The following is a 14543-nucleotide window of genomic DNA, read 5'->3' as shown; positions in this document are numbered from 1 at the left end:
TTTTTGATAGTACTGCTGTTAGAACCAGGGCCATGTACATGTTAAGTGATCACACAATACCTCAAGCCTTTTTGTTATGGTTATTATCATCATCATCATATTCTTATTAGTACATTATAGATACACATAATATTAAGCTTCTTTTTTCTGTACCAGGGATTAAACTCAGGGGCACTTAACCTCTGAGTCACATCCCCAGCCCTTTTTTTAATATTTTTTTATCTAGAGACAGGCTCTCACGGAGTTGCTAAGTGACTTGCCAAGTTGCTGAGGCTGGCTTTGAGCTTACTATCCTCCTGCCTCAACCTCCTGAGCTGCTGGGATTAGAGGCAGGCGTCCCCGTGCCTGGCTTCGAGATTCATTTTGACATAATAATACAAACATGGAATATAGCTTGCTCCAATTCAATCCCCAGTACTGGCCCTTTCCCTCCTCTTCTCCCTCCCTGTAATCTATTAAGATTATGTGTATTATTATGTGTATTATTATTATTACGTGCATTATGTGTATATGGGTAAAGGTAAAATTCACTGTGGTATATTTCCATATGCACGTAGGTTAGTTTAGCCAGCTTCATTCCACTGTCTCATTTCCCATCTCTCCTCTCTCCCCCTCAATCTCTGCCCTCCCTTCTACTTATTTCTTTTCTATTTTCATAGGATTCTCCCCACACTTTTTCTTCCCTCTTAGTTCATATCCAGAACCTATTTATTTATTTGTTTACTCATTTATTTATGAGATAGCATCTCAGTTGCCCAGACTGGTCACAAATTTATGAGACTCCAGCCTCAGACTGCCAAATAGCTGGGGTTTGGGGCCTGCACCAGCCCACCCAGAGTGCTTGGCAGATTATGATTCTTTTATAGAGGAGACGCTCATATCAAGTTTTCTACAGTTTGTTTCTCCCTCCCCATAGCTTTGGAGAAGAGACAGTTGATTTCTGAAGTTTACTAGATTTAGATTTAGAACTTTTTGTATTCCGGTTTGGCCACTTCAGAGCTCAGAGGTCTTAAGTAAGGCCTGAAAATCACCGGAGTCAAGAGTCTCCTCTAGAAGATAAAGTGACTGACTCTCACAGGGTGAGAGACGAATTAAATTAGTATTGATTGAGTGCTGTCAGGCATGAGGTACTTCACAGAGCTTCATTTGTCCAGTGAGTCCGTATCAAGTTCCCACTGTGTGCTGGGCACTGGCCCAGAAAATCCCCATCCTAAGTGAATCTGGTTTACATGAAATGGATGAAGTTCAGCAGGCTCAGGATGTGGTCCAGGCTTGGATAAGACATTTAGGGTTTCTGGATCACATGCTAACCCCTTGAAAACACAAGACTCTTAGATACATTTAGTGACTTCCAAATTGTATGAAATGTATCCCAAGGATTTCAAACATGTTCTTTGGGAGCCTCCCATTGAAGATCTGGAGGGGACAGGATCAACCCTTCTTCAGGTGCGATGGCCACTCATAGTGCTAAATACACCTGCAGTGGCGTACACAACATTGTGTATTTTAAAAATATCTATTTTAAACATAGCTATATTAAATACAGTTATTATTTCTGCAAATTTTTAAATTTTTAAAATGTATTATGTGTGCTTTTGATCCATTGTCTTAATTTTAAGAAAATCAAGTGACTACCATGCCACATAAAACAGCAGAGTCAGCAGATCTTAAATGGCTTGCCACCTCTGTGACCAGTATGCATTTAACCCCTGAGTTTGAACTTCTTCACCCATACAACGGGCTAATACAATCTATTTCATAGATTTGTAATGACACTTAAATGTGATCATCTTTTTGAAGAGATGTCTTGTCCCATAGCTATGTCAAATACACATAAATGTATTTTTACATCCTCTCAGGGAACAGAAATATCCTCAGCACTTTGTTCTCTGAGCCTCAAAATTTAACCGTGGTTTTGTATTTTTTCCAACTTATGAGAAACTATTCTACTTTCTACCTATTTTTCTTTATAAAAACATGATCTAATTTCAACATTTTCAGTACTCTATATATATACATATATACATATATATACATATGCATATATGTATAGGTATATATATGCACATATATTTATAATCCAATATATGTCTTAGATTCAAATAGACATATATATTGCTTTTAGAAAACTAATATATAATTAGGGTACTTTGCTTGTGCTCTGCAATTTATGATTATTAAGGACACCATTTCAGAGTTTCACTCATAACTTCTATTCACATACAATATACACTTAATGCCATCTATCACTTGATGTTGATGATTTAAGAGGTCAATCAAATACCTACGGCCTTTCCATTTAGTAGGAGAGTCAAAGGCTGCCCACTGAGCTCTCAGCACCCACAAGTGGGTGTACTGAGGTCCTGGAAGCTTGAGCCCTCTATTAGTGTGAGTGTGGTGGCTGAGATGGTGACACCTAAAACTCTCCCAGGCAGCAGTTCTGTGCTGTTTCTTTTCAGAGTAAATCTGCTTTTATCCAAAAGCAGTGGAAAGTGGGCATTAAAATGATATACATTGTTTCTAAAGAAAATAAAACAGGGAAAGTACAGGATGGCTCTGGAGAGTGAGGAAGCATGTCTTTGGAGTGACCACCAGGGTACTTAGGAGCAGATGCTTCCTATTCAAGCCATGCTGTCCAGTGAATGAGCCTCGGGATGAGTCAGACTCAGGAAAGCCAGCTGCGAGTGATAGTTCTGCCTCTTAGTCTCCAAATGACCCTCTTTGGTCTCCATCTTTTCTCCCTGCTTGCCCTGCCCAGCTCAACACCTGGGATGAGAATCCATTGGGATAATGAATACAAAATTCCTTAGAAAATAGGGAAAGCAAGCATAATTTTTAAAATGTATTAAATTATAACAAGGTAGTTAAATGGATCAAATTTAAGAGGCTTACTTGTTTTGACTGTACCTTCTGGAGACTGAACTACCTCTATGAAAATCCTAACCTAGACACTTTATAGTGCTTATCCTTGCATTGTTTTGAATTGTTCTAAGAATGGTCTCTCTCTGCCATAAAGCAGGCTTGCTAGAAACATCTATGCAAATGAACCAGATGATGAGGCAAATGCACACTGCTTAGCCCAGTGCCTGGTATAGAATTAGGCCTTAATGAAAATCAGGGGAAATGTTGAGATGAGGATGATGATGATATTTTAGACAAAATGTCTCCCCAGTCGGGGAAATGAATATAAAATTCTATTTTTTATAGACTCTTAGGCCTCATACAAGAAGAATTTTGATTTCAACATACACAAACCTGTGAGTGTCTTGGTTGACTTTTTGACTGAGTGCTTTCAATCATTGTTGTCAATGATCTATTATCAGCAGGTTAGTTAAGAATATCAGGTAAATTTGTAGGTTGAATCCGATTGTCAGTCAAGGGTTGCCAAAAGTAGATAAAAGACCTGAAGAGAAAACCACAACACATCTGAGTCTTTCAATAAAAAGCCAAAATTAGGATTACAGCAGGCTTTGTTCTTTATTTTGTTTCTAAACCAGTGTGTGGTAGACTTGTAGACAGAAGGATTGATGCTCAGCTTATTATTTAAATTCCCTGAGCTTCGGCTACTAATAACTGGTCTCACAGGATGCTTCTGAAGAATTAAGTGAACTTTGCTCTTGAAGAAATGGAAACATGGTGGTTCTACTCATCTGAATGGATGTTACCATAAGCCCAAGCATCAAACACGTACAATAATTAAGATATTTGGTCCTAGCTTAGTTCTTCCTCAGGACATGGAGGGGACAGGGCAATGAACACACAGCCTGAGTTGTCAAGTGCAGTGGTGGACTTGAATTAATATACCCTCTTTCCTAATCAGAAAAGACTGTCTGGAAGAAGAAGCCCTTGAGCCGTAAATGATGAGAAACATTACCCAAATCTAAGTGTGGCAAAAGAGGATGAACAATAAAACAGGAGTCTGGAAAGTATTCCAAATGAGAGAAACTGGAAGTGTGCTTAACGAGAAGGAGAGAAAGGTGGGGAAAGAGAAGTACAACATTGGAGGTAATCTGAACTCTTTTCTTTAACCATGAGAACTAGGGTCATAATCAATGGGCAGATGCCAACATGCAGGAACATACCACCTATGCTGTATGGCCATTGTAGCTAACAGGGTCAAATGGCCCACTTTCAAGATTTCTGAATTAATTTTAAAAAAATAATGTCTGGATTTCAGGGACCCAAATGCATGATGACTCATCTGTGTAGTGGACATGGATGCCCTCTGATGGAACCACAGATTTTCCCTTCTTATTGGTCTTGCCTTCACCTTTGGACCTTAGATTGGGTGGCCCTAAAGTCATTGCCAGTTCAGGGTGATTCAGGAAACGACCACTCCATGCTGCAGATCCTCTTCTTCTTTTAGCCGTTTCTTGGATGCCACCTCACATTTCTCTTCCTGGCAGAAATACAACAATGGAATAAAGTACAATTATATGAAGAAACTTTAACATTTCCCAGGGCCATGAGCCAAGGAGGAAATAAAATAAAGAAGGAAAATAGTCTCAGTCCCAATGGAGAATGAAATCTGAGCAAGTGAGAAAGCTGAATAAGGTAGACCACCTCCTTTGTTTCTTGCCCTTTGTTTATTCTCTAAGCCCAGCTGGAACAACACGCTTTGATGTGTAGGCTTGGCTCCAGCCCAAGGTCCAGGATTGGGGCCTTGGGTGGGAATGCCGAGGACGTCTTGGAGTCATAGAATAAGAAATTCCTAGCTCAGCTGGGAGCCACCCTGATGGGCATCCAAGTTGCCCCAGTTCTCAATGTCCCCTTTGGGTGCAACGCTCACACCTTGATCCACAGTTCTGTTCTAATTCCTCTATGCTGCATAATCTTCCCTTCCTTCCGTATTTACTTCTCTAGTTTCTGCATTCAGATCGCACATATTTGTTCTGATAAATAATTTTTGTCATTGATTTCCAATCCTGAAACTACAGATTCATAATTTATATTTACCTATCAATAACTGTTTGATGCCCTCAATATTTTACCCAGATAGTCATAGTTCATCTATTTTTGGATGTCCAAATACAATGTCCTGAGCACCTCATAGAAAGGACTCTCCTTGCTACATTACTCATTCATTCAATCAATTGTTCATTTATTAATTCAACAAATGAGCACTTGCTACCTATGAACTGGTCATCAGGACAGCAGACTTGAGTTAGACATGATCTCTTCCTTCTTGTAACTCACACAGAGCTCAGGACATTGAGGTATCCATAAACTAGCAAAACACATGGACTAATTATATAGAATTTTGCATAGAAAAATTGATGTTTCCAAGCACAGGGATGAGGAAGAGAGTGACAAAAATAAGAACCACATATTATTGTTGCAAAACAAACCACCCAAAAAACTTAGCGTCAAATGACCATTTCATTATGTTTGCAGATCCTACAGATAAAGAAGCAGTGTTGTCAGGGAGAAAGAAGAAGTTTCATCCTGCTCCCTCCTATCTGCGGCCTCAGCTGACAAGACTTGCCAGCTGAGTTGGGTGTAAGTTGGGGATTGGAGCCAGAAATCCCATGGAATCATCTTCTGGGGCAATTGGCAGGCAGCTGATACTGAAAGTCAGCTGGGACTTACATGTGGGCCTTCCATGTAGCAGCCTGGGCCTCCTGCCAGCCCCCTCAAGATAGTTAAACTACCTACACAGGCAGCACAGGGCTCCAGCGGCAAGGGTTCCAGCTAACAAAAAGAAAGCTGCATCATCTTTTATTTCCTAGATTTGGGAATATTAGAGCACCTCCTTTGTCCATCCTGTTAATTATAAGTGAGTCACAAGTCCATACAGATTCTAAGTGAAGGACTTGGGTTTTGTGTTGATGTTACAGTTGCAAGGACCAAGAAGAGTCCATGGGGTGGGATGTAAGATAGTGCTGTGCTCATCTCTGTTGATGTATAAGGAGTAGCTTTCACACATGCACAAGGAAGAAAAGTGCTGAATGGTCTGTAAAAGATACAAAACATCAAGGACCATGGTGATCATGGGAAATCATGCTGGACTGGTTTATCTCAAAGGTAATGTGTGTGGAGGGGAACTGAGAGGGAGTTGCCCAGGGGATTGTTGCTAGAACCAGGTAAAAAGCTATGCAGATGGATCAGTTAAGACACAAGGGCAGTCTGAAGTGAAGTAATGGCACTGGAATTTGAAGGAGGAAATGTTGCAAGAAATAATTAAAGTGCAAAACCCACGTGACTTGTCAATTCATTTGCTATTAAGTGGGAGGAATATGGATATCCCTAATGTCACTATCCCTTTGATCATCATCTTTTGCACAGAACTAAGTCCTCTAATGATCTGAACAGAGTGTGCAAGGGACAGCATTCAGGTTGACCAATCAGAGCACCCCATTGTGTTGAGTGAGGCTGAGTGGTAGGATGTGCCCTGGCACAGCCAGTGGAGACTGCCATAGAATTTCTGAAACTACTAGAATGACGATCTGCTCTTTTCTATGCAAAATGTAAGAAATGAATTAACTTCAGAACCACCACCAGTCATATTTTCCAAAAGGAGAGCAGCCTCAGAATAAAGTCAGCCCAGTGAAAATCAGAGTCAAGAGAGGGGAAAAGCAGCACAAATACTAGATGACATTATTGGAACCCATAGAGCCTGCTAACTCAGAGCCATAGTTCAAGTTAGACACTAAGATATTCATTCTTTTCAAAAATATGTTTGAGCTGTATTTCCATCATCGAAATTGGGAGTCCTCACCTATACAATGGGGAAGTCAAAGAAAACCCTGAAGCCCCAACATGAACATTTGGGAAGTAGCAATGAAATACTACAGCTCTCATGAGGACCACAAGGACAGGAGAGGCCTGGGTGAGGGCGTAAGTCAAAAGGCTGATAGCAGGTGATTTTCAGTGCAGTATATGCAGACACCCACGCAGGTCACATGACCATCAGAATATCCCCCTTGTTAAGCTCATGTATTAACACACTGAATTTAACTCTGTCACAACCTTGCCAATTCAAGAACTGCATAATGTCAGCAGATGGGAGTGCAGTCACCACCTACACTCTCACTGAGTTATGTATTTCAAATTAATTGCTTGATTCCTTTGGCTAATCGAATATCAGTAGTGATGAATGAATCTAATCATGCTTCCTGACTGATTGATAGAAATATCTGACAACAGTCTAAATTGTGGTTGAGAACAGACACTCTGGGTGATGGGGACACAGAGGTTTGGAGGGAGGACAGAGCTTGAGTTTGAAACTTCTGCAGAAAGCTAGAGCTTTGTAAATGTTTCTCCATCTGCTGTGACAGAGGATAATTCAAGCTACAATGTGAAGCCCCTAATTCTAAGTGTAATACAAGTAGCTTTTCTCTCCCCAGCATGTTGGACTGATTGCAGACAATATGTAATTACCTTCTGAGATACACTTTTTCCCTCTATATGTGAAATGAACTGTAACAGACAAATTAGCTTTTTTTTTCTCTTTTCTCAGCTCCTAAATTTCTAAGATTTTCCCCCTGATTTGATGATTCTCTTCTCCTACTAATATAACAATACAATTGAGGATTAAATGCACGCTACATGGCCAGAGAGAAAGTATGTGCCTTCTAGAGCAATATCTAGAGCTGTTCTGGAAGAGAGCCCATCGCATCTCAAACTCCCACTTTAGAGAAAGAAGCAAAAAACCCAGAGGAGAGGGGCCACCCTTTGTTAGGTTCAGCATCACACAACCCTTCAGGTCCATTTCCTGAACCCTGACCCCATCGGAAGATGTGACCATGTGGATTGAATGTGATGGACTTCACAGTCGTTTTACCTGATTTCTTATCATCTTCACAACTCATGTCAACATAATCTGTTTCCATCAGAGGAGGTGTGTTCCTGCATATCAGTTTTATTTCTTTGCTCTTTTTTGGATCATCTATTTCATAGAAGTGGCAGGTCATAGGATACACTTGGTCACATTACGAAACATATCTGCACTTTCAATTCCCAAATCAGGAGATTTCAGCTAGTGCATGTTTTGCATATACAAAGCCAAAATTATTTGTTTCAAAAAGTTTATTTATGATAAACATCACCCATCTGCATAACATTTTACAGGGTGCAATGCATTTTTGGAGGATGATTGGAAAGTCACCATCAGGAAAGACTTGTGGGCTCTTCAGAGTACTTAACCCAGAAGGACTGTTCCATCTCTTTAGGTAAAAGTAGTTCCTTGATTCTTCAAATCAATTTTTCAAATAGAGCAAGAATGAAAAACACAAAATGCCATCCACAGTTCAGCTGCCATGAAAACCTACCATTACTTATTTTTCCATGTTTATTTTTGAATTGTTTCATTTATACCATGTGTGTGCACATACATATTTATGCATTCAAGTTTACTTTTTTTCCCCCTTAACTCCATATTATTTTTCCTCTTGACACACTGCATGTGTAGTAATCTTGGATAATGCTTGCTCAGTAGCCAAGTATAGGAGTGTAACATAATTAAACATAATTTTCTCATCAATGTTACAGTTTTACAACTAGTACTGACAGAGAGAAGCTTACAAATGTAATTATAGCTGTTGTTTTTCATGAATATTGGGTGGAACAATAGCTAGTGAGGAAATAAATAAAGACATCCCAAATGAGAGCAAACAGAGGTAATTTTCTCAGAATTCACTATCACAAGGAGTCACCCAGTGTCCCTTGTGTGTGGCACAGGTCTACAGGCTGACAGATATAGGAAGCTCTATAGTGAATAAACTGGATGACTTCAGGTAGGCTCTGCCTGGGGAGGAGAAGCCTGCTAATCCTCTAGAAGTAGACTGACCAGTGAGCTTGATTTGGGAAATATATTTGCCTTTCTCTGATTGGTCCTACGTAGGAAGTAAGAAGTAGAAACAAAAATTAGGAAAACTGCCTGTCACTCACACCCTTACCTTGTTTGTTTGTTTTGTTTTATTTGGTGGGGGATCAGGGAGGGAATGACTATAGAGTTTTTACTTTGGCTTCCAAGGCTGGTTGCTGCAGGGGTTATGGATCAGAGTTCTATGGCTTAATATAGTCTGGCTATGGGTCATCTGTGTTGTCGGTAGCTCACTGGATAAAAGATGGCCAGATTGTCCACTGCCAGCATGAAACTCAGAAGTTGTCTCTCAATCTGGTGTGAGTGAACCCTAAATGTCAACCCAATGTCACTGTAGTAAACTAAAGCAGGATTAATAAATTTTATGTTCTCACATTAGCAGCTATTTACTGAAACAAATTTATTAGGAATTGTTATTTAGTTAGGGTTTATAAATCGTTACCCAATTAACTCTTCTGTTTTATGTGCCTGTTTCTGCCAACATAAATATGATAATCAATTAAATCGACCTGAAAGTGGTCTGTGTTGCATTTTTAGGCAGCTTCGAACATTATTAGAATCAGATTATAGCTTTAGTACGTAACTGGTTCCCAGGAATCCTACTTTATATCCTAAATTAAAAATATTTCACCATATCCTTTTTAAAATCATTTATAAATTTAATTACTAAATATTGTGAAATGTGCATTCAAAAATATGTAATCCATGCACAGGCAGATTACAAATTATTATAATCTGAACACCAGTATCACTGGTAGTAGTATTACCTGTTTCAAGAAACAGTGGGTAAATTCTTCAGAGGACTCCTTGAGTGTCTCCCCAATTCCATTTTTCTTTTTCCCCAGAAGTCACCATTATTCTGACTCTTTTCATGAAATGAGTGTCCATTGTCCCAGAACAGCCCAATGTTTTGATCTTCGAGTCTTCGTCCACCCATGTGCTCCTGTGAAACACTTTTGTCTAGATGCTCTTCTCCTCCCCAGAAGCTCAACTGATGTATCAAACTCATGTTCTCAGTAAAGTGTACTTCTCCTGGAGGCAATCATTCATCCACAAAGCAACCCATATTTTAAGGGACTTGTACTCACTGGACATGACGGAGCCCCAGCCTCATATCTATTCACAGGGGACAGGAATGGAAGTCCCAAGGAAGTCAGCTAGCCAAAATATCAGAGGCAAAGTATAGAATATAGAACCATTTTATGTTAAGTTATTTCAAGTTTCCCATAATGAACCTTTGAAATTCAACCAAATTATGTGGAATATGACAGCAATCCTGTCACTATTTAATTCTTTTAGAACCACCACATCACTATAGAACAGGCACAGGAGGGACAATTGACCATTGGATGAGGAAACTCAGAAGGCAAGAACAGGCCATTCATGACTAGAAATGGCAGGCTGGGAACTGCTATCCAGGTTCTTAATTTCTAAGGACACACCTGGGGTTCTTCTTGCTGAAATATTACTTCCTGATACATTTCAAGAAAAAAGGAGAAGAAAATTCAGACCATACTCATTCTGTCTGTCTGAACCAGGGAAAATAAAGATTCTAGATCTGAGCTGTGATCTAGGAAAGGCTAGAACCCAAGCTTTCCTAACTTCCAATAAGTTGCTGAAGAAAAATGCACCCATTCAAGGAGTTAGGATCCAATCCTCCACGACTGGCTACGCAACACCAAAGAGTCTGCCCCTCACTCATTTAGCATTAGCATTTCATCTTTTGACAAATATTTACTTCTTAACACATCTATGGGATAAGCAGAACATGAATTATTAATCCAATTTGGTAAAAGCATAATTTGTGCTCAGATGAGGGAAAGTGGCTTGACAAGCTTACAGAGTTGATGAAATTTAGAATTCACCCCAGTCACATAGGTCATATATAGAAGCCTGGTCACTATTGCCAGAGTTCTCTACACACAATGATTGCGGTGTTCTCTCCACCAAGATTAAAGATGTAGCTATTTCAGCCATTGTGAAGGCTTACAGAATTTGAACAAGGGATCTGTCCATGTCTGACATGTCTAACTTTGATTGATTGAAATTCCTCCTCCTCCTCCTTTTTCTCTGCCTTTTCTTATATATAATCACTGTTGAAAGTCAAATTAATATACAACAAGAGAAGCCAAGACAAAGTATTACTAATCCAGCTACAGAATCAATTAAGTGAACATAGCAATTAATGGATGCTGTTTTTCTACTAATACCTTTCTACCTGAAAACTGGGCCCTAATAAACTACAAAGAATATATAAACTTTATCTCTTGCCTTAAGTAGCTTAAAAATCTTGTATTGTGGGGCTACAGCTATAGCTCAATGGCAGAGCACTTACCTAGCACTTACCTAGGGTTTGAGGTTTAGCACCACATAAAAATAAATAAATAAAATAAAACCATGCTGTCCATCTACAACTACAAAAAATTATATTTAAAAATTTTTATTGTAATATAAATGGTCTTACATAAGCAAAGTGATTTATTATAAGAACTTTGGCTCTCAAATCAGATATGATGGCACAGGTACTATAATCCCAGCTACTTCGGAGGCCAATGCTGGAGGATTATAAGTTTGAGGCCAGCCTGGGCAATTTATTGAGACACTCAGCAATTTAATAAAATATAAAAAGTAATGGAGATGTTGCTCAGTGGTAGAGCAGTACTAGGGAAAAAATTTATTAGAATGAGTATTCTAGGATGTATGTAATCAAAATTTGGGATGTACCTTTGGGTTCATTTGGGTACCATGAGTATGTTATGGGCCATGTCTCCTAATTTTAAGACTAAGAATCAGAATAGATGACCATTTTACAGTATTTGGCAACCTGTAAATCCCTAGCCAGACCCAGGATTATAATTCCAGTTAGGATATATTCTATTTGTCCTAGCATGAGTTTACATCTTAAAGGAATTGGGGTTAGTCCCACTGAAGGGAAAAAAAATAGAAGATAGTACATGAGAGATAAGTGGAGTGGGTCTCTGAGCCATAAGAAAGTGCTCGGTTTCTCTTTTTGCCTTGAAAAGGTGTTTAAATGCTTATAAAAATTTGTCAGGAAAATGGCATTTGTAGCATTGATGAATTAATTGGAGACAAGGTCTTAATTAGGATGTATGGGGGAACTAGTTTCTCCCTGGATTACTTTATCTGAAACTTTTTCTATATAGATGAAGAGGTCACTTCAAATCCACTTTGATAGTCCTAAGTTTTCAATAATAAAAGTTTCTCCAGTGGCATCTTTTTATCTTATAAAGTTGCAAAATTTTCCATATCATGTTACTCTTAGAAGACAGAATGTAAAATGTAATTGCTTTGGTAACATTTTGTAGCAACATCAAGAAAGACTTTGATGTCCCTGTGGTTTCAAAACTCAAATAATACCAACTGTGTTTTCTGTGTTGTTGTTTTTTTTCCTGAGCCACATTTGTATTAATCACAAGGTGCTGACAGCTCGATAAATATTCCTTTGCCTGGTATTCAAATGATATTTTAAAGAGCCCAATAATATATCAAATAGGAATAAAAAAGCTGATAAAAATAAATTTCCCAGTGTTGATAGCCAGAGCTTTAGATCTCCAAAAATTGTTCCTAGCTCCAAGGTATCGTAACTTCAAAGTGATGAGAATCATCCAAATGAAGTGGGAAAATTTCAGCTCTTCCTGCACCTCATTTCAATGGAGGGAAAAGAAAGTCATCTACATTATTAATCAAGATGGGGGGCAGGGCAAGCCAGGGTGTGAGTTTCACAGCATATTTATTTCCTTTTGGACACAGAGCACCAGGAAGCCCAGCTAGGTGATGATCCTAAACCCAGAGCAGATGGTCTTTAAAATGATCATACAGATTTTCTTTCATAATGAAGCTCAAGAATCCTATAGGATTTATAATAAAAACTGTTCATACATATGAAAAGACAGATGTTTCTCTAGATGCTGTTCAACATTTCTGTGGCTGAATCCAGGAAGAGCCATTAGCTATGACTTTATTTTCAAGCAGTTGAGTTATGTGGGACTTTCGTCTCAACTAATCAATGTCAAAACACCTTTTAAATGGAAATTATTTTTTCTCTGGGGTGGAGGATGTGGGGCATGTGTTTAGCAGACCTGGGAACTAACTCCCCTTTCGAATGTATTTTTTATTGTTGCACAGGGCTTGGGAAATCTGTCATCCTTCTTTTTTTAAAAATTCTTTGGCAGTGAAGCAAGACACTGTTTAAAATATGTATCTTTTGTCTAATGAGCAGTGATTAGGTTGACTGTACAGAGAATAAGTGAACTCTACAGTTTGCTGTCACCTGATGTCTAAGGCTACTCTAGAAGGCTGGAGTCCGAGTTCTAATCCAACATCTGTCACTCCCCGACTCTGTTGTGACTTCAGATGAAGCACTTCCTTCCTTTGAGCTCATCTTGAACAAAATGAAAAGACATCTGGAATTATTCTGCCTATCCAAACCCAGCTGAGTCCCCAAATCACCGGAAGAGCTCTTTAACATGTATTTGTAAGCCCAAGCCACCAGTATAGAATCTGAATCTTTGGAAATAGAGGAGAGAGATACCATAGTGCTTTTTATTTTTATATTTTCTTCATTTGTCTGTGTTTTAACTTTCCAGAGGATTTTTAACTTCCTCATTGTTCTAAGAGAAAATGATGTCATTTTCCACAGTTGGTTATACAAAGCCTTTCCAGCTGAGCACCTGGTTGCCGGTTTGGAATAGCCTTAGCTTGGACGCTATTATTCTGGATCTTGACACACCCGGAGATGAGGAAGGGCACACTCATACCCACCTTCACTCCACAAACCCTCACACTCCCTCCACACTGACAGTGTGTGACCAACCAGTGAACACCCTGTCATATATGTTAATCTACATGGGAGTATATGGTGACTGTGCGTGTGACGATCCTTATCCATTTGTTCAACAATTCATCCACTCTGAGTGGCTAGACTTCTAATATTCTTCTACTAAATTAATATATTTAATTGACACCAGTAATAAGGAACATAAGAGTGCACGATAAAAAAAAAAGCCTGCAAAACTTGTTACCTTCCAGAATCTATTGTTTAAGTAGAAATGTGTGGTTTATGGAGATATATGTGTATGTATATATATGTATATATACATATATATATATATATATATATATATATATATATATATTTATTGCAGCAGTTATAATATTAAGAGATAGAAAAAAACACAAACACTGGATAATTAGATGGCTAAGTACATGGGTCTGTCCTAGAGATAAATATTACCTAGTTATTGACCATGATGCTCATATTTTAAAGGATGAGAATAGTTGCGTTAGTAAGGCAAACTTTATATTTCAGAATATAAATATACGTATGTATTATGATATAATTGAGTTTTTTCTTTCCTGCTTCTCCTCTTCGTGCTTCATTTTCTTAACAACAAAATATTTTAACACAATATTTCCGTTTATTAACAACATATATAAAAGAGACTTTACAGAATGAACTGAAAACAAAAGTTCTGAGCTGAGGAGTTAAATACCTGGAGGCCCCTGTCCAGATTTAGTCAGTCACCCTAAGGATACAGGAGTGCCAAGGTCACCAGGTATATCTGAGCATGTCTGAGGCACTATGTTAACCTTGAACTTGCATCTTGACACCTGCCAGGGACACAACAAACCTCCCCAAGGCTTATACACAATGGGGATCCTAATAGGACCCCTTTCTAAGGAAGAGATCCCAAGGGGC

Source organism: Spermophilus citellus (genome assembly GCF_964194105.1).
Source record: "Spermophilus citellus genome assembly, chromosome: 8".
NCBI lineage: Eukaryota > Metazoa > Chordata > Mammalia > Rodentia > Sciuridae > Spermophilus > Spermophilus citellus.
This window is presented reverse-complemented; position numbering follows the sequence as displayed.